We start from the raw sequence: 15,000 nt of genomic DNA, 5'->3' as shown, positions 1-15,000 counted from the left end.
ATATATACATATAGACATACACACACATACATACATACACACACACACACACACACACACACATATATATATATATATATATATATATATATATATATTATATGTATATATAAATGTATATATATTTTTATATATGTATATATATATATATATATAAATATTATATATATATATATATATATATATATATATTTATATACTATATATGGCATTAGAGAGAGCCTTACCTTACCTTACCTTACCTTATTTTTTGTTTGGGTTCCCCCAGGTCCCTCAGTGTGAGGCACCTCGTATATCCACCAGAGAGAGAGAGAGAGAGAGAGAGAGAGAGAGAGAGAGAGAGAGAGAGAGCTATCAAGTACTTTGAGTAAATCTGACGGTTGGATGAATCCTATACGATCATAACACGGTTTTTATTAAGAGCTTTACCTCCGAGAATATAGCTGAATGAATCGCAACGTGTATCATGATATTCCAACTTTATTCCACCAATCCCTTTCCGAGGCTGAAATCAAATTACTTCAAAGTATGAAATGGCCATCGCTCCCCCTTCATCTTTAATCCTCCAGTCCCAAATAAATTTAGTAATCTTCAGCAAAGCTATATAATCCCTGAAGATTGATAACATCGATTAAATAGCCTTATTTAATTAACCCGTTTTCACAGCTGTCGAATGTGTATTCCGGAATTAGAATTAAATTGGAGCACAAAAATATTCCATTAAATGTCAAAAAAAGATTCAATTATAGTTTCTATCGCTTCCATTTAATTACCCCGTTTATTTCATTTTGCTTATTCTATTATATATAACTGTATAATTATATATAGCTCCATCTCTTTGTTGCTGTGAGACAGCAACAAAGAGATGGAGCTGGGGGGAGAGTGACTGCTCCCCGCACTCTAGTTTTGGGGTGTTTGAATGTGCGTGGATGTAGTACGATAGAGAGTAAAAGATGTGAGATTGGAAGTATGTTTAGAAGTAGAAGGATGGATGTATTGGCCTTGTGTGAGACAAAGATGAAAGGAAAGGGTGAAGTGATGTTTGGTGAAATGTCTGGTAGAGTGTCTGGGATTGAAAGGGGAAGAGCGAGAGAGGGTGTGGCTTTATTGTTGAGTGAATGGATGACAGGTAAAGTAGTGGAATGGAAGGAGATATCATCTAGGTTAATGTGGGTAAGGGTTAGGTTGGGTAGGGAATGTTGGGCGTTTGTCAGTGCGTATGGGCCAGGTAGTGAGAAAAGTGAAGAAGAGCGGAATGAGTTCTGGAATGAATTAACTAGGTGTGTAGAAGGACTGGGTAGAAGGAATTATGTAGTTGTTATGGGTGACTTAAATGCTAGAGTGGGTGCTGGAGAGGTAGAAGGTGTCATTGGGAAATATGGCGTACCAGGTGAAAATGAGAGTGGTGAGAGACTGGTAGATATGTGTGTTGAACAAGAGATGGTAATAAGTGCTAGCTTTTTTAAAAAGAAAGATAAAAATAAGTATACATGGGTAAGAGTGGCAAATGGAAGAGTAGTAGAAAGGGCATTAATGGATTATGTGTTGATAACTAAAAGAATGTTTGGAAGATTGAAAGACGTGCACGTGTTTAGGGGTATGGCTAACGGTATGTCTGATCATTTTTTGGTGGAAGGAAAATTAGTTGTAGCAAAAAAGTGGGGGAATAGAGTAGGTGGATGTAAAAGGGAGCTAGTGAGGGTTGAAGAGCTAATAAAACCGGGGGTAAAAAGTGAATATCAGGAAAGGTTGAAAATGGCATATGACGAGGTGAGAGTAAGAGAAACTGGTAATTTAGAGGAGGAGTGGAAGTTAGCAAAAGAAAATTTTGTTGGGATTGCAAGTGATGTATGTGGCAAGAAGGTTGTTGGAGGCAGCATGAGGAAGGGCAGTGAATGGTGGAATGAAGGAGTGAAGGTAAAAGTGGAAGAGAAAAAGAGGGCTTTTGAAGAATGGCTGCAGAGTAATAGTATAGAGAAGTATGAAAAATATAGAGAGCAAAAGGTGGAAGTAAAGCGCAAGGTACGTGAGGCAAAGAGGGCAGCTGACCTGAGGTGGGGTCAGGGACTGGGTCAGTCATATGAAGAGAACAAGAAGAAGTTTTGGAAAGAAGTGAAGAGAGTAAGGAAGGCCGGCGCAAGAATTGAAGAGACAGTGAAAGATGGAAATGGAAGGTTGTTAAAAGGAGAGGAGGCAAGGAAAAGGTGGGCGGAATATTTTGAAAGTTTGCTGAATGTTGAGGATGATAGGGAGGCAGATATAATTGCGGTTCCAGGTGTTGAGGTGCCAGTGATGGGAGATGAGAATGAGAGAGAGATTACAATAGAGGAAGTGAGGAGAGCACTAGATGAAACGAGAGTAGGAAAAGCATCGGGTATGGATGGTGTGAAAGCTGAGATGTTGAAGGAAGGGGGTGTGACTGTACTTGAATGGTTGGTGAGATTGTTTAATGTGTGTTTTGTGTTGTCAATGGTACCAGTAGATTGGGTTTGTGCATGTATTGTACCACTATATAAGGGTAAGGGAGATGTGCATGAGTGTTGTAATTCAAGAGGTATTAGTTTGTTGAGTGTAGTTGGAAAAGTGTATGGTAGAATACTGATTAATAGGATTAAGGATAAAACAGAGAATGCAATCTTGGAAGTACAGGGTGGTTTTAGAAGAGGTAGGGGTTGTATGAATCAGATTTTTACAGTTAGGCAGATATGCGAGAAATATTTAGCAAAAGGTAAGGAGGTGTATGTTGCGTTTATGGATCTGGAGAAAGCATATGATAGAGTTGATAGGGAAGCAATGTGGAATGTGATGAGGTTATATGGAGTTGGTGGAAGGTTGTTGCAAGCAGTGAAAAGTTTCTACACAGGTAGTAAAGCATGTGTTAGAATAGGAAATGAGGTGAGCGATTGGTTTCCGGTGAGAGTGGGGCTGAGACAGGGATGTGTGATGTCGCCGTTGTTGTTTAACTTGTATGTTGATGGAGTGGTGAGAGAGGTGAATGCTAGAGTGCTTGGACGAGGATTAAAACTGGTAGGCGAGAATGATCATGAATGGGAGGTAAATCAGTTGTTGTTTGCGGATGATACTGTACTGGTAGCAGACACAGAAGAAAAGCTTGACCGACTAGTGACAGAATTTGGAAGGGTGTGTGAGAGAAGGAAGTTGAGAGTTAATGTGGGTAAGAGTAAGGTTATGAGATGTACGAGAAGGGAAGGTGGTGCAAGGTTGAATGTCATGTTGAATGGAGAGTTACTTGAGGAGGTGGATCAGTTTAAGTACTTGGGGTCTGTTGTTGCAGCAAATGGTGGAGTGGAAGCAGATGTACGTCAGAGAGTGAATGAAGGTTGCAAAGTGTTGGGGGCAGTTAAGGGAGTAGTAAAAAATAGAGGATTGGGCATGAATGTAAAGAGAGTTCTATATGAAAAAGTGATTGTACCAACTGTGATGTATGGATCGGAGTTGTGGGGAATGAAAGTGATGGAGAGACAGAAATTGAATGTGTTTGAGATGAAGTGTCTGAGGAGTATGGCTGGTGTATCTCGTGTAGATAGGGTTAGGAACGAAGTGGTGAGGGTGAGAACGGGTGTAAGAAATGAGTTAGCGGCTAGAGTGGATATGAATGTGTTGAGGTGGTTTGGCCATGTTGAGAGAATGGAAAATGGCTGTCTGCTAAAGAAGGTGATGAATGCAAGAGTTGATGGGAGAAGTACAAGAGGAAGGCCAAGGTTTGGGTGGATGGATGGTGTGAAGAAAGCTCTGGGTGATAGGAGGATAGATGTGAGAGAGGCAAGAGAGCGTGCTAGAAATGGAAATGAATGGCGAGCGATTGTGACGCAGTTCCGGTAGGCCCTGCTGCTTCCTCCGGTGCCTTAGATGACCGCGGAGGTAGCAGCAGTAGGGGACTCAGCAGTATGAAGCTTCATTTGTGGTGGAAATGTGGGAGGTTGGGCTGTGGCACCCTAGCAGTACCAGCTGAACTCGGCTGAGTCCCTGGTTAGGCTGGAGGAACGTAGAGAGTAGAGGTCCCCTTTTTGTTTTGTTTCTTGTTGTTGTCGGCTACCCCCCAAAATTGGGGGAAGTGCCTTTGGTATATGTATGTATGTATTAGAAGTTATGGTATTTACGGAAGTTATGATGCTTACCTTTTTCATATTCTCATTATGATTTAGCTCTGGAAGTTAAAAGAATTAGTTTGGTGTCAAAGACTTTATTCACACTTATCACCTTCTACAAATCTGTTTACTTGACATATTTTTTTTTAGCTTTAAATATTTGTTGACTAATAACTTCAAGGATCATTTGACACGGAGCTGTTGCCGATTTAGATAAAGAGGTCATATTTAATCATTTCGATAGAGACGTAGAAATTATCATAAATCAATTGTCAAAAGCTATGATAAAGTTCAAATTAACATAAACAGAAATACAAGTACTGTACATACCATTTTGGGAGTATGATGGCAATACCCAACAGCATTTCAAAGAAAGATATTGTACAGAAGTCTCTGAAAAATAAAAGCACAATGAGCGTTAACTTTTACCATGGATCCTCTGTTTTGACAAAAAAAAGAAGAAAAAAAAAAGATATGCAACTACTTATAATAATAGAAAACATGTCTATTTTGTTAGATAAAGTAGCCTACTTAATTCAATTGTTTAAACTTCATACGAGACTTTTACTTGATGTATATGTCCACTTGTATTATGAAATTCCTAACAAATATGATAAATTTTGGTATCTTGAATATTAGTATATTCCCTTTTGATCAATTCTAAAAATCAAAATCAAAATGCAATCTTTTGCTCCTTATATTTAGATTTTTAAGAAGGATTCTTCAATTCTTCTTTACCTGAAGAAATAAAACTTGGCCAATTTTAAAACACTTCTTTTCTACATATACATATTCCAGAAAACATTACCATTATCTCTCTCTCTCTCTCTCTCTCTCTCTCTCTCTCTCTCTCTCTCTCTCTCTCTCTCTCTCTCTCTCTCTCTCTCTCAAATAGTAGACCATGGTTCCTCTGATATTGCTAAAATAATAAAACATCAAAATAAAAACATCAGAAGTAAATGGAGAAGTCGGGTCAGGCGTCCCATGCAAATAATGGGGCAATACAAAATATGTAAACATGAATAGAAAGAAATGTGTTCTCATAGAAAGATGAATGATGCTAATTTCTGGATGAAACTATATAAAGGTCCAACAGAGTTCCAACTAATTTCACCAACCAGTTATGAAATTATATATATTACTTAATACCTTTTGAAAAAGGGTTTGTGGTAGCCTATTGGAAACGTTCTTGCCTGGCGATCTGCCTGACTGGGGTTCGAGTTCCGCTCAAGCTCCATAGGGTCTTGTACTGTTTGCAACCTCATTTGGGGATTGGGGGAGCCTATATTTCTACCTGCTGAGTCATCAGCAGCCATTGGCTTGTTCTCCCTGGACCTAGCTTGGGTGGAGGGACCTTGGGCGCTGATTATATGTATATAATATATGGTCAGTCTCTCTAGGGCATTGTCCTAATTGGGCAATGCCATTGTCCCTAGCCTTTGCCATTCATGAGCGAGCTTTAATCCTTTCCTTGTAGCCGGTAATGCCAAACTTTAAATCCTCCATTTTCCTAACTGTTTGCTCCTTGAGACCTGGGCATGATAACAGAACGAGCTCAAGTCGAGTTTATGGTTTCTCTTAAAAGAAAAAGAAAAAAATACTTTATGCGAAATTGAAATTCCACTTTAGCTTTTCATGTGTAACATGCGAATTTCAGACTAGTTGAACCTGCAAGAAAAGAGCGTGAAATCCAGTTGGAAATTCAATGTGACCAGGAAACGCTTTGCAGCAATGGGATATCTCAGAGAAAATGGAATCAGGGCTAGATTTGTACAATTCCCGGGACACGATCCATAACAAACACGAGATGGCGTTTCTTTCACCGATATATCCTGTAAGAATGAAGTTCAAAGAAGTACAGTAATTGAATAAAATATATTCTGTACATACATACTGTTAAGATTTTTCCTTTTCACTTTTAATCCTATATTACTTTAGCCTTCTTAAATTGTTTAGTTTGCTGTGTATATAACTAACATTACTAGTACTGGCAATACTATTAATATTATATTTATATTACCGTTAGATAACGAATTCTACCTTTAATTCTACTCCTTATGTATTTTTTTAATGACACCCATCGAGAACTGAGTCACCAACAGTAAAACAAACACAGTGCTTCGCCGGATGTTTCCTGCTTGTAATTAGAAATTAGAAGAAAAATGCGTTTGTAATAACGAATTTTAATGTTCTACAATTAAAGCAGAAGGGGATCTCCTTGGAGGCCTTAGAGGCAATATGGAAACTTTAGAGAATCTAATTAGCAGTAAAATCTTTTATTCACTTATTACTGCAGACTCAAGAGAGACTCATCAACAGAAGTCTGATGAAAACAGGAACGATTATTGACCATAAGGAATTTTCATAATAACTACTATACCTTGGGGATATTAATTACCTTATGGTCTTCCACTGTCTTGGGCTAGATTTTTCTAGCTTGAGGGTACACTCAGGCTTTCAGTGCTATTCTATCTGCTTCCTTATTTACTTTACTCACTGGGCTATTTTCCCTATTGAAGCCCTTAGGCTTATAGGGTTGTAGATGATAATGATAATGATAATAACTGTATTATCAGATGGTTTGGGCATGTACAGAGGATGGAACAGGACAGATGGCCAAAGATAGTGCTTCATGGTCAAGTGACCGGAAATAGACCGAGAGGACGACCAAGAGATACATGGGTGAAAACCTTCAAGAAAGCAAATAGAGGCGAGACATTTCAGCAGCTGGCACAGATGGCATTGGATAGGAGTCTCTGGAGAGAATGGCGATATCAGATGCAGGACCCAACCCGGAGAATTCCGTACGGGATTTAGTGAGTGAGTATTACATTCTACTAACAAAATTCACCGAAGGGTTTAAAAGTGTTCTAACACAAGTAAAATTTAAATTTCCCAGTTATTTTCAAGGTAATTTCCATTATTCTCCAATTCCTTTTATGGTGCTTTTGGGGAATTTTATTCTGAAATATTTTCACATAATGAAATATCTTCTTTGATGATTATCAAAAATTAGTGAACGCGACCCGTCAAAAATGACCGCCAAATGTTTAGATAAATATGGGCGGTACCGGAAATAAATGTATATACATATATATACGTATATATATATATATATATATATATATATATATATATATATATATATATATATATATATATATTTCTATATATTATATATATATATATATATATATATATATATATATATATATATATATATATATATATATATATATATAAATATATATATATATATATATATATATATATATATATATATATATATATATATAATATTACTAGTTAAGCTACAATATTAGTTGGAAAAGCAGGAAGCTATAAGCCCAAAGGTTCCCACGGGTAAAAATATCCAAGGTAAGATAAGAAATAAAGAAATAAATAACCTACAATGGAAGTATTGAGCATTCAAATGAAAATATTTTAAGAACAGTAACAACATTAAAATAAATCTTTCATACACAAACTATAAAAACTTAAAAAAATCAAAAGGAAGATAATTTAGATGGCGAGAGCTTCTGTATTTTTACAGACATATGCAACGCATATAATTGTGGATTTTTAATCCCCAACATTAATAGGCACGGTATGGTCTTTTATTTCAGTTATAAGATAGAATAGTGTGTCCGATTGTACCCTCAAGCAAGAGAACTTTAACCCAAGCCAGTGTGAGACAATGACACCGAGGCTATGGCACTACCCAAGACTTGATCTAGAACAATGGTTTGATTATGGAGATTCCTTCTTCAAGAAGAGCTGCTTTGACTTTAGCTAAAGTCTCTTCTACCCTTACCAAGAAGAAAGTTGCCAATAAACAGTTACAGTGAAGTAGTTAAACCCTTGAGCGAAGAATTCTTTGGTAATCTCATTGTTATCAGGTTATCAGGTGTATAAGGAAAGAGGAGAATAAAGAATAGGCAAGACTATTTGGTGCGTGCATAGGCAAAGGTAAAATGAGCTGTAACCGAGAGAGAAAGATTAAATGTAGTACTGTCTGTGCAGTCAATGGTCCCAGTAACTCTTTAGTGGTAGTATCTCAACAGGTGGCTGGTACTTGCTCATTGTTATATAGGAGAGGTACCTGTATATAATAAAGAATGACAGATGATTTTTTGATGAAAGAAAGCCGATCTAAAAGTAATATATTTTGTAGTTATTGGAATTCAAACGAATTTTCTTTAGAGTGCACGATACATTAAAAAAAAAAATCTTTACATAGCTAATCTATTTAGAATATTTACGTAACAGAAATTTCATCTACATCGCGTTCACGCAATCGACAATCTGATTTTGAATTTATTTTTCCGTTCTTTTTTTTTTATGAGTTAGGGAAGGTGACATTCGTAAAGAAATTTTTTTTACTGCAAACATTTTCAAAAATCCTCTCCTTTTATTTCCTATTGAAAACTGTCTACAATAAAACGACATTTTTTCATGTTTATATATCTTTCAGCCTTATTCTGGATATCTATTATATTTCAATTCTTTTAGTGCAGCACATTTTATTTATTGATTTTTAAAACATTGATAGAATTTTTGCAACTACTCACGGTATGAAAAAAATTCACTTTTTTGCGTATGCTTCTTTATATTTTTCCTCTGTGATAGTTTCCTTTTTATTGAATTTCAGTTAAACCGAGGAAAGTATGTAATGAATAGACCAGACTATGAATCCCAATTTCAAATACTCACTAAAGATTTTGGAATATTGTTCATAAAATTTTGGGCAGCTGCAAAGTATTTGGAAAGTGACTTCAACTGACCTTAAGCTTTACGGTAATTTCAGTTAAACTTTTTTTACAAGAAATATTTAGTGTTATAGTGGGCCATCTACATTCCCTTATTGTATTGTCCTTTCCAATTATATACCTTACCTATTTCACAGAGTTCGATTTGTTCATCATAACTGTTTCTTCTCCTTTACTCGTCTTTGCCTGAGAATTTTGTTCTCTTCCTAGATCTTTCATTGGTTATGATCTTACAGTAAAACTATCTTGTTTGACTTAGACTCAATTTGCATTTATGGTCTACGTAAACTTTTATCAATAAATAATGCAAAAGATAAATGCCAATGAAACTATTTCCTATAAAGTTAATAATTTTACTCTCTTCTGTTCCAGAGCCATTCAGTATAATTTAGAAAGGATGAAAACTTGACCGCAATGGAAACTGGACGAGGAAAAATCCTAATGAATAAATTGGACTATGTAAAAAAGTGTAAAAGGTGTATTGGGAAAGGGCAATAAGTATGAAAAAGGAATGTTAGGTGGCCAGCTTGAGCATACAATATTGCTTGAAGATAGGTTAATAGAAAATCTAAAAAAAAAAAAAAAGGAAACTATAAAGTAAGAAATAATATAGAGAAGGAAATGCAAATAGGTACAAGACTAGAAGTTTTCTATTGGCTGACAAAAGTATATTAGTAGATGAATCCTGATATTAATATTCAAATGAGTTTTATCTTGAAAAATTTTTTTTTCTTTAGTAAATCTCCCGACCAATGGTATATTAAACTCTTTCTATTTCATTCTGTTTAATTTTACTTGTATTTGAAAATACAGAATATTTTGTGTACCCTTTGCGGTCTTTCTTTCCATATAACTTCCACCTCACAGATCTCGAATTCAGAATTAAACCGAGCGAAAATCACAATAACTTGAAAATAACATAACTTTGCCTGAGCAGAGTTTTGTTTCAACTAAGAATGTAGCAGGAGTATTTCTATCGTCTCTCCCACTTATTTAAATTTACTGGGCTATTTGAAAATAATACAAGCCTACTCTACTTTTCGTTGACTTAAAAGAAAATTCATAGGCAATCTCTGAACAGAAATTGTTTGGGAGTGTTAATTTTTCTTTTTTCACAGTACGTTTGATTTACTATTTTAATATTTTATTTTCACTGTTTATTAATTATCTAGTAGTATACTCAATTTCTTATTTCCTTTCCTCACTGGGCTACTTTCCCTGTTGGAGTCCTTGGGAATATAGCCTTCTGCTTTTCCAACTAAGTTCGTAGTTTAGCAAATAATAATAATAATAATAATAATAATAATAATAATAATAATAATAATAATAATAATAATAATAATAATAATAATAGACTAAACAGGAAAATAGTTGTTATTTTATTGGAAATAGGTTACACAACAGGTCGCCTTACCGGTCCCACTCTATAATTCACAAAGAACAGTAACAGTAAGATTTCATTAATGCGGCGTCATCAAGATGGTTCTTTTGTGATGGGAAGGAAAAATAGACTCCCTGTAAAATGGTATAAGAAACAGCAAATGAAAGTATGCATAGTAATAATCTGTATATGTGGAGAATAAACTAATGCCTAATTCACTAATGAGTCCCAGGCTGCAACCACAAAGCAAATAGTTATAATCATCATTATCCTTACTGTTATTAGTTATGCTACAACCCTAACTGGGAAGGCTGGGTGCTATAAGCTCCTACAGGAAAATAACCCAGTGAGGAAAAGAAATAAGGAAACACAGAATAGTGTGCCTGAGTGTACCCTGAAGCTATACGAGTGTGGTTAATGTTATCCCGTCAAAATCCATGAATTTTATTTGAAGATCTTAGTTTTATCATATTATTGGACATTCTTTCCTCTGAATATCTTCTGGATGGTTTATACCACGTAAGATGACGATTACTTTATCGAGGCCCTCATGTTACGATGATATAAAAGTGTTATGGCGGATAGACACTCATGTTTGTTTCCTTCTTTATCTTTCATTCCTAACTGCGACCCGCAACCGTCGGATAACAGGTAGGGATCTAATATTTTGCTTAGGAGAACGGGGCATTCTGAGTTTTCAGGATTCAAACACGATTTTCTAAATTTACCAGACAGATACATTATCGAAAGCACAACGAGAGAGAGAGAGAGAGAGAGAGAGAGAGAGAGAGAGAGAGAGAGAGAGAGAGAGAGAGAGAGAGAGAGAGAGAGAGAGAGAGAGAGAATCATTAAAAACAAATGTCGCGCGGCAAACGTAAACCAGACCAGTAAAACAAGAGGAATATAAAAGCGAAGCAAATGTGAATTCTTACAGACTGTCGTAATAAAAGAGCCTAAGGTTATTGACATCCAGACTCCAAAGGAGCTACATGAAATTACTCTGTGCAGTTCTGTCAGGGGTGTGGCATTTGGCAACGCCCTCTACAAACACTCACTGCGGAGTGATGTAGTTTCCTTTTATTCTATTCCTAACCTCATCCATTTCCCGTTACCATTGTTTCTTTCTCTCAGCATTTCTTACTTCTATTATCGGCGTTAGTTCCCATGATCGTTTGACGACACATAATATCCAATCAATCAATTTATTGTTATTTTTTTTCTATTTACTTCCTGTGCTTATGTTCATTTCCCCCTTTGGCAGTAATATAAGAGGCTGTTGGTATAATCAATACTTTCTCTTCATTACATTTGATTACACTGCTTTTCAACGACTTGCTTTTCAAATTGCATGGATATTTTATAACGTTATTGAGTTCATATGTTACTAATGTATGTAACATTGTTCATATTAATTTGTTAAATCTCTGTATTTCTCTTTTAAAGTTTACTCTTGAGTTGCAGCTTCACCGATAATAATAATAATAATAATAATAATAATAATAATAATAATAATAATAATAATAATAATAATAATAATAATAATAATAATAATAATAACCCTTGTCATAGCATCACTGCTCTACAGATATATTTTCGTATGAATTAAATTTCAATGCAGTACAGAGATGATAATTTTTCTTATGAAAGACAATTAATTTTTAAAATAATAAATACTCCCAAAAAAGCTTTATTACTATAGCAGCATTAGCCTATATCTAACCCAACCACTTCTCTTCTGTTCTCCTCTCTTCTCTTTACTTTTGCTTCCTATGTTTTTGCATTGCACGTGCAGCAAGCAATGTGCATACAATTAGAGAAGGATGCTCTATGTACATTTCCTTCAACATTGCAACCGCCATTGGACTCTACGTCAAAACTTCGTTGAATGTAACAAACTAATTTCAACTCTTGTATTTACCGTTGTCATGATATCTATTCTTATACCAATATCATCCTTACTGATAACAAAACGTTGACATGCAATTGTTACCCTTAAGTGACCCCTAGGAGGCATATAATTACCTGCGCTGTCTCTAAATAAAATTAGTTGTTCAGGAGCTGTCCTTTTATCAAAACCTTAATGACCTATGGAGTGCCTCGACCAACCAGCCTGATTCTCAGTCCACCACTTCGTCCGCTGTATCCTTCGACGATGCTTACCACTGACCCATACTTCTCTGGTCTTGCTGCCACAGTGAGGATCCCGCTCTTCATCAGCAGGGATGCGTTTGCTTGTTTTCGGTGCGTCAAGATTCAGTTCCATATCAAGGGCATGACACACTCAAGCAGCAAAGCCGACTACGACTTTGTTGCAATCCCTGTTGACACCTTCCCAGAAATCGCTGATTTAATGCCGTCAAACCCTTCCTTCTGAAGTAGTACTTACCATCGCCAATCAGATTTTTCAACTCTCTCAACAACCGTTGGGGGATCAAAAGGCATTGATGGCCCTCAGGGAAATTATCAGTGTTGCTCACCATTAGATTGTTGCAAGTGGTTCTCCTCATGAAGTGAACCTACTTCATTAGAAAGCCTGCTGGAACCAGTTGGAGCTACCCTCCAGATTTTGACACCTTGCCAAGGAAGGATCTGATGACAAGCGTCGATGACCTTATGGGCAGCCAATTCTCCACTTTCAATCAACATCTTCCCTCCTGACGAAGGGAACAACCATACAACAACAACTGATGCAGAGGTGAATGTTGTAAGACACCAATGCCTACCTTGTGACATTCTTCAACAGTGACGAAGCCACCCACCACCCACCAATGGCATCCCCCACCCATGCCGCTGGATGACGCCCCTCACCCTCAGTTGTGCTATTACCATTCCAGAATTAGGACATCACCTAAGACATGTGCTACTGGATATCAAAAGTTGAAAACATTTGTAAGTAGGCCATCACCTGTGGTGGTAGCGTCTCCATTAACTAATCTCTTCTTTTTGTATGATTCAGAATCTGTGCTTTCTGGTTAATGCTGCTACCTATCATTCCCTTCTGCCACGTTCACCACCTCTTACTCATCCACACCTTTATTACCTGCTCCTTCCAAAATCTCTCTTCGTATCAGCGCAACCACGGATGTCTACACCCACCTCCTCACTTTATATACTGACGTCTTCCGTCCAGAACTTTGCCAGACACCAACGGTTTCCACCAATCACCGTTTCATCATATCAAGATGACGGAGCCCCTGTCTTTGCAAGATTCATATGTTTAGCACCAGACACCTTGGCAACTGCTAAATACAAATTCAAAAAAATAAAAGAAATGGGCCTTTGTTAAAATACTCAAGCCCAGAATCCTGATGAAGAATGGATCCCTACTCTTTTGTGGGGATTATAGGCGGCTTAATATACAGACGGAACCAGACCATGTCCCCTCCCCAACTTTGCCTACTTTGCCACCTACCTTCATAGTGCTAAAGTATACTCCTTAATAAGTATTATTGCAGTAGGTAGCCAATAGGTCATAAAACAAGGCAACATCCTCAAGACCGCTATCACCACCCCTTTGGTACATATACTTTCAATTACTCCTGCTTTGGCTTTCGCAATCCAGGGGCTACATTTCAACAACTCATAGATGGCCTTTTAGGGGACCTCACTTTCCTCATATATTATGCAGAGGACATACTTACATTCTTCCACTCCACAAAGGACCACCTACATAACTTACACATCATCCTTGACAGCTTGCAGCAGAAAGGCCTTGTATACCTATACCTTCGGTGCCAAGGAAATGCCATTCTTGGGTCATCACATTCACTCCTTAGGGCATTCACCCCTCCCTGAGAAAGTATCAAGAAATTCCCCACACCCTCGACTGTCTAAGCACTGCAGGAGTTCTTGGGCATGATGAACTATCACCAGATCTTTTGCCATTCAGAGGGTGGCCTTCATCTATGCAAAGAAACCCTACCAACTGCTACTGGTCTCATCTTTCCCATGCCAACTACATCCTTCCTACTCTCTACCAATGCTAGTGATGTCGATGTTGGGGCTGTAATCTATCAAATAGGTGGTAATCGAACAAATAATCAATGGATCGCCCTCCCATTGGCTTCTTCAGTCGGGAGCTTTCAAACACGCAGTCCAGTTACTCTACTTTCAACCATGAACTACTGGCTGTGCATTTGACTCCATCAATTCTACTACTTCTTAGAGGGCCCATTCTTTGTCATTCATATGGACCACATGTCCCTTGTGCCCACCTTCATGCAACAGTCCGGTGTTTGGTCCGCCCGTAAGCCCCGACATCTCTCTGCCATTTACAAGTACAAATATACCATTCAACACATCACTGATAAGCTGAATCTCGTTGCCAACACCCTATCCAGAAACTCGCTGACTGCCATACAACTGGAAATAGATTACAAAGCCTTGGCAAAAGCCCAATGAAAGGACCCTGAGAATAAAACCTGCGTGTCTCTCCACTGTAACAAGTCCCCCTCGATGCCTTTCATGCTACCCTCCTCTGTGACATCAGTACTGGTAGGCCAGGCCTGTGGATAGTTGTTTCCATATGATGACAGGTGTTTCAATTGATCCATGGCCTCTCACACCCTTCGTGCTGATCTGCTGCACAGTTATTGAAGACGAAGTTCATATAACATGACATTACTTGAGATGATTAAGACTGCACCTGTATTTCATGTCAAACTTGAAAGGTGTATTAACGAATAGATTCGGCTGTGGGCACTTTTCATCAACCTCAGGGTCATTTATCCCACATTTACAT

General features: G+C 37.3%; 1 pseudogene; it reads left to right on the top strand.

Moving 5' to 3' along the window:
* The window catches only part of LOC137650761 (hyaluronidase-like), a 63,037-nt pseudogene extending 57,162 nt beyond the window's left edge, over window positions 1-5,875 (top strand).
* Window positions 5,876-15,000: the final 9,125 nt, after the last annotated feature.

The sequence above is a fragment of the Palaemon carinicauda genome, chromosome 12 (assembly GCF_036898095.1).
Source record: "Palaemon carinicauda isolate YSFRI2023 chromosome 12, ASM3689809v2, whole genome shotgun sequence".
NCBI classification, from domain to species: domain Eukaryota; kingdom Metazoa; phylum Arthropoda; class Malacostraca; order Decapoda; family Palaemonidae; genus Palaemon; species Palaemon carinicauda.
Note: the sequence above shows the minus strand (reverse complement) of the source record. Positions and strands in the feature narration are given on the sequence as shown.